The sequence below is a fragment of the Salvelinus fontinalis genome, chromosome 29 (genome assembly GCF_029448725.1).
Source record: "Salvelinus fontinalis isolate EN_2023a chromosome 29, ASM2944872v1, whole genome shotgun sequence".
NCBI classification, from domain to species: Eukaryota; Metazoa; Chordata; class Actinopteri; order Salmoniformes; family Salmonidae; genus Salvelinus; species Salvelinus fontinalis.
Window position 1 is genome coordinate 6,115,467 of NC_074693.1, and position 16,363 is coordinate 6,131,829.

Consider the following 16,363-nt stretch of genomic DNA (forward strand, 5'->3'; position numbering starts at 1 on the left):
TGCTCGATCCCCGCTGTTTGGTAACAAGTTACCTCGTGAGTAAGTACAACCAACCACTTGGAATATACCAAACTTTCCATAAGAATTACCCTAAAGGGAGTAACCTCACTCACCGGTTTAACCACAATCTAGTCCAGTCATGTTGTTCCCCTAAAAGTCTTGTGTTCTAGGATGTCAAACAGTATGAGTCAGCTGTAAGTACGGTTTAATCAGCAGTTACATATTTCTGTAAGGAACCCCAGTTGTGTACAGGACCAAGGCCACAGGGAGACCATCCTTATCAACCTGACCTTGGCTCAGTCAACGGTGTGACGCAACATTCTCTTCACTTTCTCACTGACACACATAGAGAGACAGAGAGAGAGAGAGAGAGACAGATGAAAGTCCCTAGGATTTCTGTGATTGTTTTTTGAGAGATAACCCAGGAACAGTCAGAACTTGACACCAGCTCAGAGATAACCCAGGAACAGTCAGAACTTGACACCAGCTCAGAGATAACCCAGGAACAGTCAGAACTTGACACCAGCTCAGAGATAGCCCAGGAACAGTCAGAACTTGACACCAGCTCAGAGATAGCCCAGGAACAGTCAGAACTAGACACCAGCTCAGAGATAGCCCAGGAACAGTCAGAACTTGGCACCAGCTCAGAGATAGCCCAGGAACAGTCAGAACTAGACACCAGCTCAGAGATAGCCCAGGAACAGTCAGAACTAGACACCAGCTCAGAGATAGCCCATGAACAATCAGAACTAGACACCAGCTCAGAGATAGCCCAGGAACAGTCAGAACTAGACACCAGCTCAGAGTGGTCATGCAGCATAGTGCCACAGAGCTGTCATAATCCTTCTGGATACAAACTGCAACAACATCACACTCTGAGCAGGCTAAACCATTACTCATAGTTAGGGCCTTGAGTCTCTCCTGACCATGTCACCTGACCAAAATAACCTGCATAGGCCCTAGGCCATAACTGTCAATAGATGATGTGGGTAAGGCGGAGTCAGGCGCAGGACACAGAGATGAGTAATAATCTGAACTTTACTCAATAAACAATCTTCCATCAAGGACAACAAAATTCCAGATCACATAAACGAGACAACAATAAACACGCACAAAACCATGATGGAACCAGAGGGTTAAAATATAATGTAATGGAAACCAGGTGTGTACAATCAAGACCAAACAAAAGGAAAAAGAAATGTAGATCGGTGGAGACTAGAAAGTCGGTGACGTCGACCGCCGAACTCCGCCCGAACAAAGAGAGGCACCAACTTCGGCGGAAGTCGTGACAATAACTCGTGGCGCAGAGGTCTAAGGCACTGCTTCTTAGTGCTAGAGGCGTCACTACAGACCTTGGTTTGATTCCAGGCTGTATCACAACCGGCCGTGATTGGGAATCCCATAGGGTGGCACACAATTGGCCCAGCGTCGTCCGGGTTTGGCCGGTGTAGGCCGTCATTGTAAATAAGAATTTGTTCTTAACTGACTTGCTGAGTTAAATAATGGTTGAATAAAAAAAATAAGCTAAATAAACTAAAAAGGAACACTCTGGGCCCTGTAGGCAACTCTGGGCCCTACCGTGGCTATGAGCTATATCTCAGGAAAATTCAGGGCCCGATAGGTGATACAGGCTACAGTGAGCTCCAAAAGTATTGGGAGAGTGACTTGTTTTTTGTTGTTGTATCATCTCAAATTCAAAGTGCTGCAGTACAGAGCCAAAACAACAACGAAAATGTGTCACTGTCCAAATACCATTGGAGCTCATTGTATATCTCAGGAACACTCTGGGCCCTCCAGTAGTTATAGGCTACACTACCGGTCAAAAGTTTGGACAGCTACTCATTCAAGGGTTATTCTTTATTTTTACTATTTTCTACATTGTAGAATAATAGTGAAGACATCACAATTATGAAATAACACATATGGAATCATGTAGTAACCAAAACAGTGTTAAACAAATCGCCTTGATGACAGCTATGCACACTCTTGGCATTCTCTCAACCAGCTTCATGAGGAAGTCACCTGGAATGCATTTCAATTAACAGGTGTGTCTTGTTAAAATTAAATTTGTGAAACTTCTTTCCTTCTTAATGCGTTTGAGCCAATCAGTTGTTTTGTGACAAGGTTGGGGTGGGATGCAGAAGATATCCCTGTTTGGAAAAATACCAAGTCTATATTATGGCAAGAACAGCTCAAATAAGCAAGGAGAAACGACAGTCCATCATTACTTTAAGACATGAAGGTCAAATTTCAATTTCAGGTGCAGTCACAAAAACCATCAAGTGCTATGATTAAACTGGCACTCATGAGGACCACCATAGGAAAGGAAGACTCAGAGTTAACTCTGCTGCAGAGGATAAGTTCATTAGAGTTACCAGCCTCAGAAATTGCAGCCCAAATAAATGCTTCACAGAGTTCAAGTAACAGACACATCTCAACATCAACTGTTCAGAGGAGACTGTGTGAATCAGGCCTTCATGGTCAAATTGCTGCAAAGAAACCACTACTAAAGGACACTAATAAGAAGAAGAGACTTGCTTGGGCCAAGAAACACGAGCAATGGACATTAGACCGGTGGAAATGTGTCCTTTAGTCTGGAGTCCAAATTGGAGATTTTTGGTTCCAACTGCCTTTGTGAGACACGGTGTGGGTGAACGGATGATCTCCGCATGTATATTTCCCACCGTAAAGCCTGGAGGAGGTGTTATGGTGTGGGGGTGCTTTGCTGGTGACACTTTCTGTGATTTATTTAGAATTCAAGGCACACTTAACCAGCATGGCTACCACAGCATTCTACGGCGATACGCCATCCCATCTGGTTTGGGCTTAGTGTTGCTGTCATTTGTTTTTCAACAGGACAATGACCAAACACACCTCCAGGCTGTGTAAGGGCTATATGACCAGAAGGAGAGTGATGGAGTGCTGCATCCGATGACCTGGCCTCCACAATCACCCAACCTCAACCAAATTGAGATGGTTTGGGATGAGTCGGACTGCAGAGTGAAGGAAAAGTAGCCAACAAGTGCTCAGCATATGTGGGAACTCCTTCAAGACTGTTGGAAAAGCATTCCAGGTGAAGCTGGTTGAGAGAATGCCAAGAGTATGCAAAGCTGTCATCAAGGCAAAGTGTTTAACACTTTTTTGGTTACTACATGATTTCATATGTGTTATTCCATAGTTTTGATGTCTTCACTATTATTCTACAATTTAGAAAATAGTAAAAATAAAGAAAAACCTTGAATGAGTTGGTGTTCCAAAACTTTTGACCGGTATTGTATATCTCAGGAAAAATCAGGAACTGGTCAGATCACATGGTTAGGTAAAACTCAGGGCCCTGTTTATATCACCTGGCTCTCTAGGAGCAGCAAGACTAGACTTACTCTAGGGTCAATGTTGACCTCTCCATACTGTCTCCTCCTCACAGTAAATTGACTGTTATATCCACTGGCCTGGCTTCTCTCCCAGCACCGAAACACCACTGACACAGTTTATAATGTCCTGGCTTCTCTCCCAGCACCGAAACACCACTGACACAGTTCATCATGTCCTGGCTTCTCTCCCAGCACCGAAACACCACTGACACAGTTTATAATGTCCTGGCTTCTCTCCCAGCACCGAAACACCACTGACACAGTTCATCATGTCCTGGCTTCTCTCCCAGCACCGAAACACCACTGACACAGTTCATCATGTCCTGGCTTCTCTCCCAGCACCGAAACACCACTGACACAGTTTATAATGTCCTGGCTTCTCTCCCAGCACCGAAACACCACTGACACAGTTCATCATGTCCTGGCTTCTCTCCCAGCACCGAAACACCACTGACACAGTTCATCATGTCCTGGCTTTATTTTGTGATTTATGTGTATTGTTTTGCAATGTTGTCACGCCTACTCCTGCTCCCTCCGTCCGGTGCTCGACGTCACCGGTCTACTTACCACAGGCCCTGGCAACTATGATTACGCACACCTGTTCCCCATCATTATGTATACCTGGTCATAATTTTCTCTGTGATTACTCCCTCTCTATTTAGCCCTCAGTTGACATCAGTCATTAGGTTGTACTGTTTTCTCTCACATTCTGTACGCTTCTCATGTTTGTTCATCTGTATCGTTTCATTATTAAACTGACCTTCTGTACCTACTTCCTGACTCCCGGCGTATTATGTTACAGACTACTACTTCAGACAAATGGATGCAGCAGAGGATACCACCATCTTCCAGGTCAAGGAACAGGGTCATCTACACCACCAACACCATGACCAGCTGGGTTCGACCATGGAAGAGGTCCTCCACGTTCTCCACCGCCTCAACACCATCAGCGAGGCTCTCCATACCCCTAACAGAGGGCCTCCTACCACGGGTCGTCACAGTGAGCCACTGCCGTACGCCCAGGTCAGCGATGTCCGACTGTCCCTTCCGGAGAATTATGACGGTACTCCATCGAAATGCTGTGGGTTCCAGTGCTCCCTTTATTTCAACCTATCAGACGGGAGCCCCCACCACCGAGATGTCCAAGGTTGTCATAGTCATTTCCGTGCTGACCGGGTGGGTGTTGGAGTGGGCTACAGCTGTCTGGGAGAGAGGAGAGGAGAGGAGGAGCTGAGTTCCTATGAGAGGTTTATGGCTCTGTTCAGGGCGGTCTTCGACCATCCTCCAGAGGGCAGAGAGGGATGTGAGTGACTTTTCCAACTCCAGCAGGGTGCCCAGACCGCTGCGGATGGAATGAGCCAGCACTCTGAACTCTACTCCGGAGAGGACTACAAGAAGAGGTCCAGATGGAGTTGATGTGTCGGGATGACAACCTATCCCTGGACACACTTGTAGTCTGGATCACCTTCTTCAGGAGTGCTAGTGCCCACCTCGCCACTCGTCTGCCTCCTTTGGCTGTCCTGAGGCAGAGCCTGAACCCATGGAGGTAGGGGCATCTCCGCGGCAGAGCAGCGTCGCCAGAGACAGCTGGGGCTTTGTCCCTATTGCGGCCAGTAGGGGCACCATTTCAGAGGTGTCCAGTGAGTCCCAACCCGGGATCCACTAGAGCAGAGGGCGGCCCCATGACCTTCTGTCTCCCAGGGTAGGCGTGAGTATTCCAGTATCAACGTTTTCTGCCAAACCCTTTATGGTTCCCATTTCACTGGCTGGCTGTCCCTCAGGTGTTGTCCCTACAGCTCTAGTGGACTCTGGTGCTGATAGGGAACTTCATCGACCAGGCCCTCACCTCCTCCCTGAACATAACTTCAAAACCGCTCTCCAGGTCGCTGAGGCACTATTCCACTATTCCAGCAGGTCTTCTGGCATTATGGCCTTCCAGAAACTTTCATGTTTCCCTCCTCAGGCCGGTGGTTCCTGGTTCCCTGGCTGATGCCGTCCCCCGCGACACCCCTCCAACTCCTCTGGACATCAAGGGGACCCCCGCCTATGCTGTTAGGTCCCTCCTGGACTCCCGATGTTGTGGGGGTTGGCTCCAGTACCTGGAGGACTGGGAGAGGTACAGTCTTGAGGAGTGCTCTAGGGTCCCGGTGGCGGACATCCTGGACCCCAACATCATCCAGGGGGGGGGGGTACTTTCACACCTGCTCCCTCCCACTGGCACTCGATGTCACTTGCCTACTAACCACCGGCCCTGGCAACTATGATTACGCACACCTGTTCCCCATCATTATGCACACCTGGTCATCATTTTCTCTGTGATTACTCCCTCTCTATTTAGCCCTCAGTTTACAACAGTCATTAGCAGTGCCGATTTTAGCATGTTAATCTTGGTGGGTCAAAGCCCCACAGAATTATTTTTTGATGCATGCCAGCAAACCCACTGCACAACAGAACACTAATCAATTCATGAATTGCACTATAACGGTGACAAACGGTCCCCACAAACTGTTAGGGCCTATATAAAGCTGTCCCAACAGTAGAGTCCCAACACGTTACCACTGCAACACCTGGCTATCAGCGGAGCCTTGTCTGGCAGCGAAACAGTTCATTCAGCCTCATTTACTGCCTTTAAAAAACATAGCTGATATGGCTGACTTGCTTAAACTAATGTGGTTTCTACTGACAACTGAGATGTACAAACTATGGCATAAGGGGATGACGAGCAGATAAGAGGCAATCCGGAATTTCGATCAAGACATTAATGAGCGAGCTAGGACGGACATAGTCAATATAACAATTTTTTTCAGCAGTTTTGAAATGTGCAGTGACAGAATTCAGAACATGGACCGTTTGTACAGTATTCTCCCCGTACACCAAGTCAGAATCGTAGTATAAATAAAGGGGGCGTATAAGCAGACAATGAAAACTCTTACAATATTTGATGATTACGTTTCTCTAAAACAGGCTATAGGCTACATGTGCACCACCAAGTCAGAATAGTAGGCGAAATTCAGAGGGGAAAGGGGACCAAATTATTAGGGTGAAGCATATGGCCTGCTAACATCTTACTACACAACATACACTCATTACTTCATTTTTTATATGAATTATCTAGGCAAGTCAGCTAAGAACAAATTATAATTTACAACGACGGCCTACCCTGGCCAAACCCTAATGACGCTGTGCCAGTTGTGCGCCGCCCTATGGGACTCCCAACCACGGCCAGTTGTGACACAGCCCAGAATCAAACCAGGGTCTGTAGTGATGCCTCTAGCACTGAGATGCAGTGCCTTAGACCGCTGTGCCACTCGGGAGCTCCCAGCTACAGTATACATATCTCCCTGGCATATTACATCATTTAGGCAGCAGCATACAAGACATTTTGGAATCACCTTGTTTTGCTTTGCTCACTTGAACAGGAAGTCATCAAACTTTGTCATCAAAGTCAAAGTCAAATTCTCTGGATTTATGGTGCTTTCAAGACAATTGGGAACTGAAAAAAAAACAGGTTGAATCATGATGACATCAGTGATCTTCAAGTCGGAGATCTAGAAAGAGGCCTGAGTTCCTGACTTGCAATTCCGAGTTGGATGACTGTTCAAAACGTATTTTCCGAGTTCCTAGTTGTCTTAAACTCACTGAAATCAAATTTCCCAGTTCTGAGTTTCCAGTTGTTTTGAGAGTAGCAGATGTCATGCTGGATTGACACCATGGCCAATGTTTAATATTTCTCCTTTTAAGCTTGGAAAAGAAACCCTTAATCCCAGACTTGGGACCACACACCCACTCCAATGAATAGTAGGATATTGATTGCTTTGCAATGCTTGCAGTTAGCCACTGATTCCTTTCAAACCACTCATTGTTGAATTTGCGATTTCCGACTTGTGTAATGTTTATATCCAATGGCCGATGAGCACTGATAATTTATCATTTCTCTTCATATGACAAGGAGTAAAAAGGATTTGCCAGTAGATTTTCGTCTTGATTTATGACGATGACTGCTAGCTTGCTAGATAAGAATTTTAAAGTATGATATAACGTGCTATGACATAATTTTATCTGTGGCCAATGACCTTGAGCCTTCTTGGATGGGCACTTCCAATGTAACTCTATAGCAGCACCCAAGGGGGCTTGAATTTTAGAGCTCTACCCTTAGATTTGGAGGTGACATAATGTCCCCATTTGTCACACTGTGATCTGTTCCACCTGTCCTTGTGCTTGTCTCCCCCTCCAGGTGTCACTGTCACATCTTCCCCACTTATCCCCTGGGTATTTATACCTATATTTTCCATCTGTCCGTGCCAGTTCGTCTTGTTTGCCAAGTCAACCAGCGGATTTCTCATAGTTCTTGTTGTTTCCCAGTTAAACATTTTTTTCATCCTCCTGGTTCTGACCCTTGTATGTCCTGACTCTGAGCCCGTCTGCCTGACCATTCTGCCTGCCCTTGACCTCGAGCCTGCCTGCTGCCCTGTACTGTTTTGGACTCTGACCTGGTTATGAACTCTTGCTTGTCCCCGACCTGCCTTTTGCCTACCCCTTGGATTATAATAAATGTCAGAGCTAAAACCATCTGCATCCCGTGTCTCCATCTGGTTCTCGCCTTGTGCCGTTATACTATGAGTGACAGAACACTGAGCCAGTCACGGCACAACTAGAGAACATTACCAACCCCTACGCTCCGTATTTTTTCCGCTGGCTGCCCCACCACCACAGAAAGCTCTGAGCTAGGCTGAAACACCTGCATTTTGGAGCTGCCTTACTCAAGAATGCAAAAAAGAGACCATGTTAGTATGTGGCTTTATTAACTCAAATGTTATTTTCTGTTTGTTTTTTACATTGTTTTCTAACTGATATGTGACATGTATTAATGTCAAAATAACATGAAAAACAGGCATCCCCACATCCAAATGTTTATTTTTATTGCTAGAAAGGTTGGCCTCAAAACAGGTGTGGCTCTGAATGACGGGTCACCACTGGTCGTTGGGTACTATTGTTTTCTTGCACTTTCAGTACGCTTCTCACGTTTGTTCATCTGTATCGTTTCATTATTAAACTCACCTTCTGCACCTGCTTCCTGTCACGTTCCTGACCTTATTTCCTTTGTTTAGTATTGTTTAGTTGGTCAGGACGTGAGCTGGGTGGGCATTCTATGTTATGTGTATCTATGTTGGGTTCATTCAACTAGCCTGATATGGTTCTCAATCAGGGGCAGGTGTTTTACGTTTCCTCTGATTGAGAACCATATTAAGGTAGACTGTTTCTCATTGTTTGTTTTGTGGGTGATTGTTGATGTGTCTGTGTTTGTTCACCACACGGTACTGTTTTGTTCCTGTTCGTGCGTTCATTTTTTATGTTCTCATGTTCAGGTCTGTTCACGTTGTTTTGTAGTTTATCAAGTGTTTTTCGTCTTCGTTATTATTATTTAAAAAAATATGTATTCAAACCACGCTGCATTTTGGTCCGATCCTTGCTCATCCTCAGACGAGGAGGAAGGCGAGCGTTACACTTCCTGACTCAAGGCATATTTCGTGACAATTGTTAGGTATTACTGCACTGTTGGAGCTAAAAATTCAAACATATACAGGGTTGAGGTCAATTCCAGTAAATTTAGGAAATACACTGAAATTCCAAGTAAATCAAGTACAGGCTTAACTGAATGAACACCACTGACTGAATGAAATATGACATGTTATTAAATAGTTTGGGGATTGGCCATGTCTCCGAGGGAAGATCCTCTGAGCCAGATGATGTGATGGCAGGTAGCCCTCTGCGGGGCTGCTGGCATCGAACCCCCCCCCCCCCCCCCCCCCTCCGCTGAGGGAAAAGAGTTCCGTTGACGGGCCTTAAGGTTGTTATAGCTGGTGGTGGTGGGGAGGTGGATGGTTGTCAAACAAGTCAACAAGACAACGAGGGTAAGTTGACATTTAAATACTGTACATGCCAAGATGTACACCCATTGGTTGAGAGAGGAAGGTGATAATTGCAAGAGTTATCCCATAGGTTAAACAGCAAGGAATGTGCATTATTGTGCCGAGGGGTACTCAACTCTAACGACTCTAACGAAGTCCGGAGCTGTTTTTCTGTTCTACCCGATAATTAATTGCACACACCTGGTGTCACAGGTCTACATCAGTCACTGAGGGGAACAATTATAACATGCAGTGGAACTAGCTTCCAGGTCCACAGCTGAGTTTGAGGGTTATAGGTTATAAGGAAAATAGGTGAATGACATTCCACACATAGGCTAATAGGAAAGATGAGAAGAAACGAGAAGCCATGCTGATGCTATCCCACTACGCCCCTAGAAAAGGAAAGAAAGTGAACTATGTTCTGCTTACTGGATGAAGTTAACAAGCCTTCAGACCAGAATTCCTGAATGAACTTTTGTAAACTACATTTCCAATTCCAATTCTCTTCCATGCTTTTCAATTTAGGAAAATGTGGAATTTGAATTTGGTTTACATTCTAATTTGACTGGAATTGAAATAGAATTGATGCCAACCCTGCCTAAATACAACCACCACTTGCCCTCCTGAGAGGCATTCAGCCCACAACACGGCCCACCCGGTTCCATCCTGCAGTTCACACACACACACACACACACACACACACACACACACACACACACACACACACACACACACACACACACACACACACACACACACACACACACACACACACACACACACACACACACACACACACACACGGCATGACCCCACCCATGTTTTCGTAGTGGAGGTAGTGGGGTGGTCCCTTATCTCTAGTATTGTGAGTTGGGCCCTTCAGACAGCAGTGGTTCTGATCAGTTTCCATGTTCCTCTGTCTGCACATTGGCAGGGTGGGTGAGGTTGGCCTGTTAGAAATCACTCTGTCTGGACTGTTAAATGTTTCCTTCTCCACTGTATTTCCACTGTGGGGTGACATGTAAACAGGATACCTGGAGGGGAAGAGAGGAGGGTGGGAAAGGGAAAGACTGACGCAGGCTGAGATAATATGAACCAAATTGTTGTAAAGCATTTGAATGAGCAACACATTACACATTACACATTATTGTATGTGTGTGTGTGTGTGTGTGTGTGTGTGTGTGTGTGTGTGTGTGTGTGTGTGTGTGTGTGTGTGTGTGTGTGTGTGTGTGTGTGTGTGTGTGTGTGTGTGTGTGTGTGTGTGTGTGTGTGTGTGTGTGTGTGTGTGTGTGTGTGTGTATTAAATCATTGAGGAAACCAAAGTATAAAGAAACGCATAAGATGAGGACTGGAGTGGAGACAAAACTACTCCAGTTGTCAACTAAAACAGCTGAGACCTCCACCTCTTCTCCTCCAGTTGTCAACTAAAACAGCTGAGACCTCTACCTCTTCTCCTCCAGTTGTCAACTAAAACAGCTGAGACCTCTACCTTTCCTCCTCCAGTTGTCAACTAAAACAGCTGAGACCTCTACCTCTTCTCCTCCAGTTGTCAACTAAAACAGCTGAGACCTCTACCTCTTCTCCTCCAGTTGTCAACTAAAACAGCTGAGACCTCCACCTCTTCTCCTCCAGTTGTCAACTAAAACAGCTGAGACCTCTACCTCTTCTCCTCCAGTTGTCAACTAAAACAGCTGAGACCTCCACCTCTTCTCCTCCAGTTGTCAACTAAAACAGCTGAGACCTCTACCTCTTCTCCTCCAGTTGTCAACTAAAACAGCTGAGACCTCTACCTCTTCTCCTCCAGTTGTCAACTAAAACAGCTGAGACCTCTACCTCTTCTCCTCCAGTTGTCAACTAAAACAGCTGAGACCTCTACCTCTTCTCCTCCGGTTGACAACTAAAACAGCTGAGACCTCTACCTCTTCTCCTCCGGTTGACAACTAAAACAGCTGAGACCTCTACCTCTTCTCCTCCAGTTGTCAACTAAAACAGCTGAGACCTCTACCTCTTCTCCTCCAGTTGTCAACTAAAACAGCTGAGACCTCCACCTCTTCTCCTCCAGTTGTCAACTAAAACAGCTGAGACCTCTACCTCTTCTCCTCCAGTTGTCAACTAAAACAGCTGAGACCTCCACCTCTTCTCCTCCAGTTGTCAACTAAAACAGCTGAGACCTCCACCTCTTCTCCTCCAGTTGTCAACTAAAACAGCTGAGACCTCTACCTCTTCTCCTCCAGTTGTCAACTAAAACAGCTGAGACCTCCACCTCTTCTCCTCCAGTTGTCAACTAAAACAGCTGAGACCTCTACCTCTTCTCCTCCAGTTGTCAACTAAAACAGCTGAGACCTCCACCTCTTCTCCTCCAGTTGTCAACTAAAACAGCTGAGACCTCCACCTCTTCTCCTCCAGTTGTCAACTAAAACAGCTGAGACCTCTACCTCTTCTCCTCCAGTTGTCAACTAAAACAGCTGAGACCTCTACCTCTTCTCCTCCAGTTGTCAACTAAAACAGCTGAGACCTCTACCTCTTCTCCTCCAGTTGTCAACTAAAACAGCTGAGACCTCTACCTCTTCTCCTCCAGTTGTCAACTAAAACAGCTGAGGCCTCTACCTCTTCTCCTCCAGTTGTCAACTAAAACAGCTGAGACCTCTACCTCTTCTCCTCCAGTTGTCAACTAAAACAGCTGAGACCTCTACCTCTTCTCCTCCAGTTGTCAACTAAAACAGCTGAGACCTCTACCTCTTCTCCTCCAGTTGTCAACTAAAACAGCTGAGACCTCTACCTCTTCTCCTCCAGTTGTCAACTAAAACAGCTGAGGCCTCTACCTCTTCTCCTCCAGTTGTCAACTAAAACAGCTGAGGCCTCTACCTCTTCTCCTCCAGTTGTCAACTAAAACAGCTGAGACCTCTACCTCTCCTCCTCCAGTTGTCAACTAAAACAGCTGAGACTTCTACCTGTGTAACACAATAATAACAACGCTACATTGGTAGTGGACATTGCAGCGTCTATGCGAAACAGGCAGCTATGGCATGCCATCATGCAGGGCATTGATACCAGCAAGTGAGCGACATTGGTGGTAGATGAGCTAGTACCAACACGGAGAGATGTTGTGAAAAGCGACGGTACATGAAAAGCAACTGTAAGGTCTTATTAGTGAATCTTAACATCTCAACGTGGGGCTAATCCAATACTGTGGCATGACTTACCAGTTACATAATGTATTTCAGAACGGGCACACAGGTTCTCACAAGTTCTTACACACACACACACACACACACACACACACACACACACACACACACACACACACACACACACACACACAAAGACACACACACACACACACACAAAGACACACACACACACACAAAGACACACACACACACACAAAGACACACACACACACACACACAAAGACACACACACACACACACACACACACACACACAAAGACACACACACACACACAAAGACACACACACACACACACACACACACACACACACACACACACACACACACACACACACAATACTTCATGCATGAGTTTTGTACCACCGTCCACTGATCAACAAGAGGAACAGATCCATACATGGAGAGAGGGCTGGGGTGAGAGAGGAGGGGTTGGGGGGAGACAGCAGAGAGGTGAGAGAGGGGGAGAGAGGGGGAGAGAGGAGAGAGGAGAGAGGAGGGGTTGGGGGGAGACAGCAGAGAGGTGAGATGGGGGAGAGAGGGGGAGAGAGGAGAGAGGAGAGAGGAGGGGTTGGGGGGAGACAGCAGAGAGGTGAGATGGGGGAGAGAGGGGTGACTTGGGGGATGGGAGGGGTGAGAGAGGGAAGGGGTGAGAGAGGGGGGGAGTGAGAGAACAGGGGAGAAAGAAGGGGTGATGGGAGGGGATCCCTATCGGACTGTGGGTGGCTAGCTGCGTGAGAATGAGAAACAACAAAAGGGACTGTTTTTCTAAGCCCAAGGTTGGCCGAGGGTCAACTATGTTGTAACAGGATCAAGCCACCTGACTGACTGACATACAGAGAGAGAGAGGGAGGAGGCAGAGATGCAGGGTGGGAGAGAAGGGGAGTGTGGAGAGAGAGAGGGGGGGTGGATGAGAGCAAGAGTGAGAGAGGGGAAGGTATACAGTGAGAGAGAGTGAGGTACACAGTGAGAGAAAGGGAGGTACACAGTGAGAGAAGGGGAGATACACAGTGAGATAAAATGAGGTACACTGTGAGAGAGGGGGAGGTACACAGTGAGAGAGGGAGGTACACAGTGAGAGAGGGAGGTACACAGTGAGAGAGGGGAGGTACACAGTGAGAGAGGGAGGTACACAGTGAGAGAGGGGAGGTACACAGTGAGAGAACGGGAGATACACAGTGAGAGGGGGAAGTACACATTGAGAGAGGGGGAGGTACACAGTGAGAGAGGGGGAGGTACACAGTGAGAGAAAGAGAGGTACACAGTGAGAGAGGGAGGGGGGTACACCGTGAGAGAAAGGGGGTACACAGTGAGAGAGGGGAGGGTACACAGTGAGGGAAAGGGGGGTACACAGTGAGGGAAAGGGAGGTACACAGTGAGAGAAAGGGGGGTACACAGTGAGAGAAAGGGAGGTACACAGTGAGAGAAAGGGGGTACACAGTGAGAGAAAGGGGGGTACACAGTGAGAGAAAGGGGGGTACACAGTGAGAGAAAGGGGGTACACAGTGAGAGAAAGGGAGGTACACAGTGAGAGAAAGGGAGGTACACAGTGAGAGAAAGGGTGTTCTCCATCTCCATTGTGGAGATGTCTGTGGAGATACCAGGTGACTATGAGAAGGAGCCTCTCCATTGTGGAGATGTCTGTGGAGATACCAGGTGATTATGAGAAGGAGCCTCTCCGTTGTGGAGATGTCTGTGGAGATACCAGGTGACTATGAGAAGGAGCCTCTCCGTTGTGGAGATGTCTGTGGAGATACCAGGTGACTATGAGAAGGAGCCTCTCCGTTGTGGAGATGTCTGTGGAGATACCAGGTGACTATGAGAAGGAGCCTCTCCGTTGTGGAGATGTCTGTGGAGATACCAGGTGACTATGAGAAGGAGCCTCTCCGTTGTGGAGATGTCTGTGGAAATACCAGGTGACTATGAGAAGGAGCCTCTCCGTTGTGGAGATGTCTGTGGAGATACCAGGTGACTATGAGAAGGAGCCTCTCCATTGTGGAGATGTCTGTGGAAATACCAGGTGACTGTGAGCGTCATTAACTATCTAAAGAGAGCAAACTGTTGTTTAAGAAGATTGTTGTTTTCAGTGGCTGGAATCATAAAATCAATTAAACAGATTAACTTCTCCTAGTGACGTACTGCCACACACACACACACACACACACACACACACACAGACGGACGGACGGACGGACGGACGGACGGACGGGTATTTTCTCTTCAGTACACAAAACGACACACTATCAAGATGGAGGCTATATACTATCATATTTGAGGAAGTTTAATTTCAATAAAATTCAAGTCCTATCCATGAACTGAAGGAAATTTAAGGATTTGTCTTTTCATGCATGCACACACACACTCACTCGCACGCTGTTACGTTCCCCAGTTTCTGTGTTCTGTTTTGTATTTGAGTGTGCGTTTCAGGAGATGGCTTCCTGAAGTACTCCCCAACCAGCTGATTGGTCAACCCCAGGCTAATTGGTGATTGGAGCTGACCCCGCCCCCTCGTCAAGAAGCAGCTGACTCTAATCACCATTGCCACCTGAAGATAAAAGCCAGTGTTCTGCCCAAGAGAGAGGAGAGAGAGGAGATTTGGAGTAGAGATTTGGAGTAGAGATTTGGAGTAGAGATTTGGAGTAGAGATTTGGAGTAGAGATTTGGAGTAGAGATTTGGAGATTGAGAGAGAGAAACATTAGATTGTGATATAGTGTGGGTTGTGTATCAGAAAGTGTGGTATGTACTGTTGTTGTTGGTAGCAGTTTTTCTATGTCCTGTGTTTGAGTGTTTGTGAAATCATTAATAATTACTCTGTTTCATTTGTTCCCAAGGGGGGAAGGAGAAGGCACTTTGGGAGTGCTTAGGCAAGAGGCCCGAGGGCATACATATACCCGTAGTATATTTACTGTCTAGGCACACTAGGTAAGACCTGGGCGGACCACCCCCTGTATTTTGGTTAGGGCACCAGGCGGTGTTAAATTAGGTAAGTTAAGTGGGTAGGCAGGTTAGATAGGAGAGGGGGAACTTTGATATTTACTTTCTTTGCTTTGGTTCCGTCCAGCCCCTTTTCCCCATATTACCGTGTAAGAAAATAAATTCAAGTAAACGGTAAAATCTGCTTTTGTGTTATCCTTACTCGCACCTACAGTCCATACCTCTTGCACTTCAGAGAGTTGAGTTGTAGCAGGGAGTTGCGTTCCCTCTTCTCAGAGAGATGCGTAACACACGCACGCGCGCACGCACGCACGCACGCACGCACGCACGCACGCACGCACACACACACACACAGTAACCTCTCAGACAGCTTGGTCGGCCTGGGCCCCAGCTGCTCCACCAACCCAGGAGTAGTATCCTCTAATCCTCCCCCAGCCCAGACAGCCCGTCTCTGGGTCCACCTCCCGCTCGCTGCCACCCTCAGCTGGATCAAAATTAAATCTGGCAGAGCCATGATCAGTGAACTTCTCCCTCCAAGGAGACTCCAGAGAGACTTCATACGAGGGAGATTTTACTTCAAAGCCCCAAAGTAGTAGTCTCACATGCATCACTATTAAACCAATCACAATAGGGCTACAATACCAGATGTGTTGTATTTGCGTAAGCCATTATAAAGGAGTAACAAAACGAGACAAGCTGTGTTTCTATAAGGACGTTGGGTTTTAATGTAATTATACTATAGTGTGCTGCAGGACTCATAGCTGTAGAGGGAGAAGATGAACCTCGTGTTGAAGTTCACTGCAACAGAACGTCTGTTGGTTGGTTGTTGTAAAGACAGAATGTGTTCTTAGCAAACGTAACTGGTCAAATCCCAGTTAAATAAACAGCTTAGCACAAGGCAGTAGAGTGAACATGTTTCAGGTTGTTTTGGAGGTCACTCAGAGAACACTGTGCCAGGC